The 8,305-nt window shown below is 46.0% G+C and overlaps 1 pseudogene; it reads right to left on the bottom strand.

Annotated features, from left to right (window-relative positions):
• Positions 1–2,896: 2,896 nt before the first annotated feature.
• LOC105004480 lies at positions 2,897–3,567 on the bottom strand (annotated as a pseudogene).
• Positions 3,568–8,305: the final 4,738 nt, after the last annotated feature.

Here is an 8,305-nt window from a genome sequence, read left to right as displayed (position 1 = left end):
AATATTGGTGCTTGGAGTTCTCTTGATAAGCATTCTGATCTGAATTTATCAGCAAACCAGAGGAATCTTGCAGTGGAGTTTATGTTGTTTACTCTGGGACAAAGTGAAAGTGAGAATGTTAGTCACTAAGTCGTGTCTGACTCTTTGCGACCCCATGCACTGTAGCTGGCCAGGCTCCGCCGTCCACGAGATTCTTCAGGCAAGATTACAGGAGTGGGTTGCCATGCCTTCCTCTAGGAGATTTTACCATCCCAAGGATCGAACCTGTGTCTCCTGCATCTCCTGCATTGCAGGCAGATTCTTTATGGTCTGAGCCACCAGGGAAGCCACTCTAGGAAAGGAGGGGGCCTAATTCACAGGTCCTCAACGATGGTTTGACTATAGTGTGCTGTGCTGAAATTCTGTGCCCTCGCTGTTAGGAGCTCCCCTCCACCATCAGAGCCCCACATTCTTTGTATCAACTCACAGTATAATACAGGCTTAGGTAATATCAGAAAATTGGATGTGGGTGAAACCAGGAAGGGCCTGGGAAAGAACTATATTTCAGAGACCAGGCAGACCTGTTAGGGAGGGCAGGTCATGCATCCCAGGGGCGGGGGGTACCGTGAGGCAGGAAGGTGCTTGGTGGCCTCTGGTCCTATGCCCCTGGGCTTCATGTGACCTCTCCAGCACTGATTCCCACCGTGTTCATTTGACATTGCGCTCTAACCCCCTCAGCTTTCTTTTACTCTCTCTAATGTGCAGCCCTCTGTTGCCTCGGGACCTTTGCACGTGGTTCCTTCAACACTTGTCTGCCTACCTTCCTCCCATCCCTCTCCAGCTCTCTCAGGGTTGCCTTCCTTCACTCCACTCCCATAGGTCAGATCCCCTGTGATGTGCTTTCTGGCACCCTGGGCTTTTTCCTTCTTGGCATCTAGAGTAGTTAGTGTGTTTCTTTGTTGGGTTATCAGCTTTTTGTCTTTAACCACGAGGTCAAAGATGGTCAGTTGTGCTGACTGCTGCAGAGGGCAGGGTGTTTGGTGCACAGAGAGTGTTCAGTAAGCATGAGTCTGGATGGACCAATGGGAAGAAAGAATGGCTCCTTGGTGGTCTCAGTGTCTGTGATGGTGTAGACCTTGGTGGTGTGGTCCCTCTGATGGTGGAGACCCTGTGTATTTTCCATGGCTTGACTGCTTCCACGCTCTAGCTGACCATGTGCTGGTTGGGACTTGTTGCAGCATCTTTCAAGACAGTGGACTAAAGGGGAGAAGGTGATGATACACAAAGACAATACAGTAACTGAAAAATATTTTGTTTAAGATACAAGTACATGCATCCCCATAAACTCCCTGTGAAACTTCTTTAGTATAAACATTTCACAGACAGAAGCGCTAAGGCTCAGGAAAAAGTTGAAAGGAGAAGAACATCTGCTTCTCAGATTTCCAATTTCAAATGTGATGATTTGAATGGAGTATTTTGACCCACGTCATTTTTGCTCTCTAGTTGTGTTGGTGAAGGACCAGCATTCTGAACCTAGAGAGGCTGAACGCCTGAGCTCCATCTCCTCAAGACTTGCCTCCTGCCTCTTCTGCAGGGTTTAGAGTTGCATCCTTGAAAAGGCTGCGAGTCTTCTTTCTAGTACCAGCAGGATGGCCTATGCTTCCCGGAAGCAGATTCTGAGACCAAGGTCCACGTGCAGGAGATTTATTGAGGAAATGATCCCAGGAAAAACCACTAAGGGGGTGGAGAGGCAAGATGGGGAGGGTGAAAGAGAAAAGCAAGGATGGCATTTCAGCTTGATCCCACCAGGGAACTCAGAGTTTGTCCTCACACAAGGCAGGAGAGCTGGACTTTCGTACTGTACCTGGCATTCTCCAGACTCCAGTAGCCTGAGGTGTCGCCTAAGAGAGGTCCAGGAGCAGGCTGTCAGAGGCCAAAGAACACAGTGGCCAGGAGAAGAGCAGTCAGAAAAGAGAAGGGAGACCGAGGACGTGTAGGGAGCACTGACAATGTCCGGGAGAGATAAGAAATTACGCAACAATGCAGTAAACAGATCTCACATGAAAGTATGTTCACATGCTCTCTCATTAGTTCTAATAACATACTGTTTATTTAAGCTGACTCTATGGGCTTCCCCAGTGGTGCTAGTGGTGCCTGCCAATGCAGTAGACACAAGAAACACGGGTTTGTCCTGGGTCAGGAAGATCCCCTGGAGGAGGGCATGGCAACCCACTCCAGTATTCTTGCCTAGAGAATCCCATGGACAGAGGAGACTGGAGGGCTATGGTCCATAGAGGTGCCAAGAGTCAGACATGACCAAAGTGACTTCGCACACAGGCATGTGTCAAATATTGTGTAAGTGCTTTACATATATTATCTCTAATTACTATGATATTCCTATAATAATGTTACTATAATTACTCTTCTTATTGTAGGGGTGAGGAAACTGACTTCCTTTTTAGATATTTGAAATAAAACTTTATTCTGCTTCTAAACGAAAAGGAATGGGAATGACAGTAACAAACAAGATTTCACCTCTCAATAATGTCACGTGACTATGCTGCTGCTGCTAAGTCTCTTCAGTCATGTCCGACTCTGTGCGACCCCGTGGACAGCAGCCCACCAGGCTCCCCTGTCCACAGGAGTCTCTAGGCAAGAACACTGGAGTGGGTTGCCATTTCTTTCTCCATGTCATGTGACTATAGCAGTTTTATACTTGAAACTCAAGGAGGAACAATTGTGTTCCAAATCACCTAAATATGCAGGTCCAAAAATGAAAGTTTTTTTTTTTTTAACTGCCACATTCACTCCAAAGCCCATCCACCTCCTTCAGCACCCAAACATTAAGCACATGTTCTGCTTAGCTATGTAATAAAGTGGCGAACACGCTGCACCGCTGACATCACGGGACACTTGCCTATAAAACCAGACTTCTGACGCTGGGCCCCAGCCTCACCTTCTCACAGGCCAGCATCTTCATCTCTGCAACCTCTAAGCCCTGCTTGTCCCGCACTGCCAAGGCTGGGTCCCTGACCGCCCCTGGCGGGGCAAGAGCAGGCATGGCGACGAGCTCCACGTTAGGGTCTCCGATCAGTTTTCTAGCAAGCCAGAGGAAGGGCTCTTCAAAGCTGTAGTTACTTTTGGCAGAAATGTCATTGTACTGAAGAGTCTTCTTTTGGTGGAAGGCAGATGACTTTGCCTCAGCCTTTCTGTCCTTAACGTCCACTTTGTTGCCACATAACACCATCGGGATGTTCTCACACACTCATGCCAGATCTCTATGCCAGTTAGGCACTTTCTTGTAAGTAACTCTCGATGTTACATCAAACATTGTAATGGCACACTGAGTTTGTATATGATAGCCCTCTCTCAGTCCACCCGATTTCTCCTGACCAGCTGTATCCCATACTTTGAACGTAATACGTCCTCTGTTGGTATGGGACACAAGAGGATGGACCTCAACACTCCAGGTAGCTACATACTTCTCAAATTCACCAGTCAGATGACGTTTCACGGACATAGTTTTTCCAGTACCACCATCACCAATACCAGTTTGAACTGAACTTGGGGTTCTCCTTGGGCAGCCATCGCGATGTTGCTTCCAGAAGCATCTCCGCACCTATCTGACTGAGCAAAACTGACTTTAAAGAATTCAAATGGCTTGCCCAAATTCTCACAGATAGAAGTAACTTTCAGGCTTAGGCTGACAGGACCGTAACTCCAAACTTTCAAGCAATATCTTAAAGCCGTCATTACTCTCCCAGGCAAATTCAGAAGGACATGGATGGATGTAAGTACTCCTCCTGAGGTGCAGTGTTAATAAAGTATTTTAAGTCCTCTGAAGGTTTGACAGGGCCACCTTGCTCTCCATTTGTTGAGGGCTGCCTTCGGATAGAGAGGAAGAGGGCAGGATGGAGGGAGCACAGTGGGGACACAGATCACACAGCTTTCCCATGGAAAGACTCCCCCCATCCCTACCGCCTGCCTCCTCCTTCCATGGCCGCCATGGTGAACCCTTGAGGTGGGTTCCACCAGCTGGGCTGAGAGCCACTCTTCAGCTCCCATGTGGAAGGGAGACTCAGCTTTTTATAACACTCACACTTTAAGCAATGATCCAGATTATCCCCAAGAATTCCAGAAACACTGGACAAGTTTTTCTCAGGAAGCTGTGGCGTGAGTGTCTGAGCAGAGGCTCTGAGTCCAGGTGCTCCTTGCAGATCCAGGAGCTGCTGAGGTTCCTCCTCATCAGGGAGCAGTGGTTCTCCTTAGAGTAAAAGGAGAGAATGTAACAGAGGGTCAAGGGCAGACCCTGGCCAGGGGCATGTGCTCTGAAACTGATAGCTGTCATTTTTGGATGTGACTTAGGAATTTTGTTTAGGTAAGATGTTTGCTGGGCCACTGTACTGAAATATCCTAGACTGGGTGGCTCACACAACAGTAATTTCTGTCTCACAGTTCTGGAGGTTGGAAGTCAGAGGTCAGGGTGTCAGCAGGGTTGGTTTCTTCTCCTTGTTTATAGATGGCCATCTTCTCTCTCTGTCTTTGCTCAGTCTTTCTTCTGTGTGCGACTGTGTACCAGTTTCCCTTTATTATAACGGTACTGGTCAGGTTGGATTAGAGTCTACCCACATGACTTTACTTATCTTAATTATTTTTTTAAAGCTTGATCTCCAAATACAGCAACGTTCTGAGCTACTGGGGGATCAGGACTTTTAACACTTAAATTTTCAGTAGTTCAGGAGGAGGGGGAGCACAGTTCAGCCCATAACAGAGGAGCATTTCTGATGGGCAGTGAGTGGGAGCTTGATTTCAGACTAGACTGGAGAGGGAGGCAGGGGCCCAACTGTGTCCTGCCTCTTAGGTCATGTTTGACAAGAAGGCAGTGGTGGCAGGATGGGATTTGCTGTTCAAAAGGTTACTCTGGTTGTATTAGGGACAGGTGTGTGTGTGTGTGTGTGTGTGTGTGTGTGTGTGTGTGTGCACTCATCTGTGGGGTATTTAGCTTAAATGCCCAGAATCTTAGGAGAATGGGAGGGGGGCAGAGTAAACGCAGGTAGAGCAGTTGGGAGGATCACACATTGGTCCAGATAAGAAGTGGCCAGGACTGGGGTGGGTGGGGGGTGTTGGTGGTAGTGGAAGAGATGGACAGGAGCCAGTGAAATTCCTAGAGCCACCTAGCCTGATTTTAGGAGGTAAAATCAGCCGGGCTTGGTTATGGACTTAATAGTGGGATTGAAGAAGAAATAGATGTCAAAGGGAATTAGATTTTTGACCTGAGTGACTGAGTGGGTGGTGGTGTCATTTTCAGGGATTGAAAATGTTAAAAAAAAACAACAACACTGGATTGTGGGGGAATAATCATGACATGGGTTTTGGACATGTTGAGTTTGAGGTTCTTTTGAGACATCCAAGAAAAGACATGGAAAAGATATTCATAGGTAGGGTCATGGATGAGGAAACAGAGATTGCTATTGCAGGAAACAAGTTGCTCAATGTCCTAACTAAATTACATCATCATCAATTGAAAATCCAGTTTCGAGGTCTCAGATCTCCTGATTTACTACTCCAGCACTCATTCCCACATCAGTGCTTCCTTCTCTTACATAATTTTTAAGGATAAAGGACAGTGCGCACACATCCCCGGGACTCTGGGTATCCAGTCCAGCCAGGTCAATCTGCTAAAACATCACATTTATTTGAAGTTGTCTGCTTTTTTTTTTTTTTTTGAAAAGTCATCTGATTTTTTTTTTTTTTTTTTTTACTGTATAACATATTGTTATTCTATATAGTAATGCCATTAAAAATGACTGATCTTGGAGAGGAATTTCTGCTCCAGGAGGATGCTTTGAATATATTCTGGGATAATGAAATTTTGTGCCAGGGCTATGCAGGTGATACAGATGAAGATGGTTCATTCTGCGATGTGCCACCTGCACCTACTTTACAGCAAAGGAAGTGAAGCAATACACCCCTGATCGTAGGCTCCACTGTTCCCACCACATATTGTACCTCCAGCCCTAATGTACCATGCCACCTGGAAGCTGCAGCCAAAGAGAGCAAGAGAATGGCCTTTCAAAGGCATAGCTGTGGCACCAACTTTGAGATGATAGCATGCAAGGATGGGGTCATCCTCCGGGATGCAATAGGCGTTCTATATCAACAGCTAGTACATGGTGCTGTGACCAGAGAAGGCAGAATACTTGAGGGTAGAAGTAGAAGTGATCTTGGCATCACTTCAGTGAACCACTTAGGGAATTTCTGTTTCTCATCCCCGCAACTCTGTTCTCCATCGGTTTAGAAGTCGTGGTTCCCAAAAGGACATGTTTCCATTGGGAAACACAAGAAGAGTCTCTATGAAACTTCAAGCCATGACAGCCATTAGTTACTTCAGGCTCCTCATGCCAGGATAGCATGAGGCAAGGGAAGAAGTCACGGTGTTGGCAGGAGCAACAACCTCTAGTCATCAAGGGGAGATAAACCTGCTGGATATGCATTTTCCCAGCGGTCTGGGAAATTGGCTGCCATGGTTCATGGCTGAATTCCAACGTGGGAATTGCCATAAAGGGACTTGCTTTCACTCAAGATTATGCCCCTTCCCTGGGGGTGACCTACAACCAAGGGCGGGTAGATCTTGGAATATGAAGTCTGAGCCTCCTTGGCCCAATTTGGAACAGATTTGAAGGGTCGTCAGGTTCCCATGGGACTGACTGAGTCTTTGTTGGGGCTGCAACACAGTTCAACCTCTCCTTGTGCAGCCCTGCAGACATCACTCCTTCCCAGGTGGTGTTCCTAAGGGCACCCCCAATGAACCACCACGTGGAGATCTCCACCTCAGATTCTGCTGCCCAGGGAAGCCAAGCTAAGCAAGATGACTCAGGGACATGCCAGATAAATAGCTGAAAATAGAGGCTGGCATTTAGAAGAAAGATCTGTGCTGCAGATACAGACTTGGACATCATCCATCTAAGGACAATAGTGAAACCATGCTTGGATGAGTTTGCTAGGATTGTGATAGATTCTGACAAAGAAAAGGAGGACATCTGCTTTAATAGATTGGAAGTAATAGTAATATATGGCTCTATAAATATTGCTGTTTGGTATTGGGTAAAAGGCCTTGTGAAAAGGAGGGAGGTGATCTTGGAGACCTTAGTATTTGAGGTTTTTAAAGTTAGATTGAAATACTCAGTTCACCAAGATAATGAAGAGGGGGCTAAAGAATATCTGAATTACTGTAACTCTATCTCATAATATCTTGTAATTCTTGTACTCTTGTGTCTTAAACAAGGAACACACTCAAAGTGCAACCAGAGAGGACAGAGGTCTTAATAGACTGTAGATGGTACCTGCTGGGCCCCTGGTTATTGGCATTAGAGGTCTCTTCTTGAAAATGATATAATAATGAGACAAGTCAAATGCAAATAAATCAAACAGTAATGATAAATGGATGGTCTTTGATCAATCTGGCCCCATCCTGGAGAAGGATCTGGAAAGGAATTTGCAAGGGTCACAGGATGGTTAGCGTGTCATAGGGGTGGCAGTCTTGGAGTTGTAAACAAAGGACAGAACAGAGTTTTCACACTTGGAACTTCCTCTGTGCTACAACCTGTCCTGTCTCTTGTTGGCTTGGTGTCATGAAAATAAGAATGTTTTTACGTATCTGTGTTACCATTTTTTTCTTCCTAGTGATCATTGTTGCTTGGAATGAAAGCCCCAGATTGGTAGGGTGTAGAATTCTTTCTCCTGACATGGTAGCTTTTGTGAAGCAATTCGGGTCAGTGGCAGTTGTCATTACTGATTGCTGCCCCTCAGAAAGGTTAAACCTTCCCAGTGGAGCGAGGGTAGGAGGTAAAAGTCAGCAGAGAGTGTGTAGGGTGAAAAGAGAAGGGAGCTGAGGACAGGTCTCAGAGGTTACCTGAGGGGTCATTTATAACAGCTAAAGCTTTAAAGGCTTTAATCCAGGATGGGGCCAGCTCTTGCCCTAAACCTGGTTTCCCAAGAAAACACTCTTTTATTTTCAGTTTCTAGAGCATTTGTTGCTAAGCTGTTCATTTCTCTGTCAGTCTTCCTTTCTTTGACCATGTTCAACTTCTACTTCAAATGTGGGAGTCCGTAACTGCTGAGAAACTCCTTGGATGAAAGAAAGTGTGTCACATACCACTCCCACATCTTGGGAGTCAGAAAAAAGAGAAAAAGAAGAAAGAAGGAAGGAAAGGAAGAAAGAAAGAAAGAGAAGCAGACACCTGTCTGGCATTTTCAATCTTACTCTGGATCGTATGGAATTTCATCAGTTTAGTGATGCTTGGATACCCAATCTTCAGTTTCAGTG

This window comes from Bison bison, unplaced genomic scaffold (assembly GCF_000754665.1).
Source record: "Bison bison bison isolate TAMUID 2011002044 unplaced genomic scaffold, Bison_UMD1.0 scf7180017864476, whole genome shotgun sequence".
In the NCBI taxonomy this organism is placed as follows: Eukaryota; Metazoa; Chordata; class Mammalia; order Artiodactyla; family Bovidae; genus Bison; species Bison bison.
The sequence above is the reverse complement of the archived record's forward strand: the minus strand, read 5'-3'. Positions and strand labels throughout refer to the sequence as shown.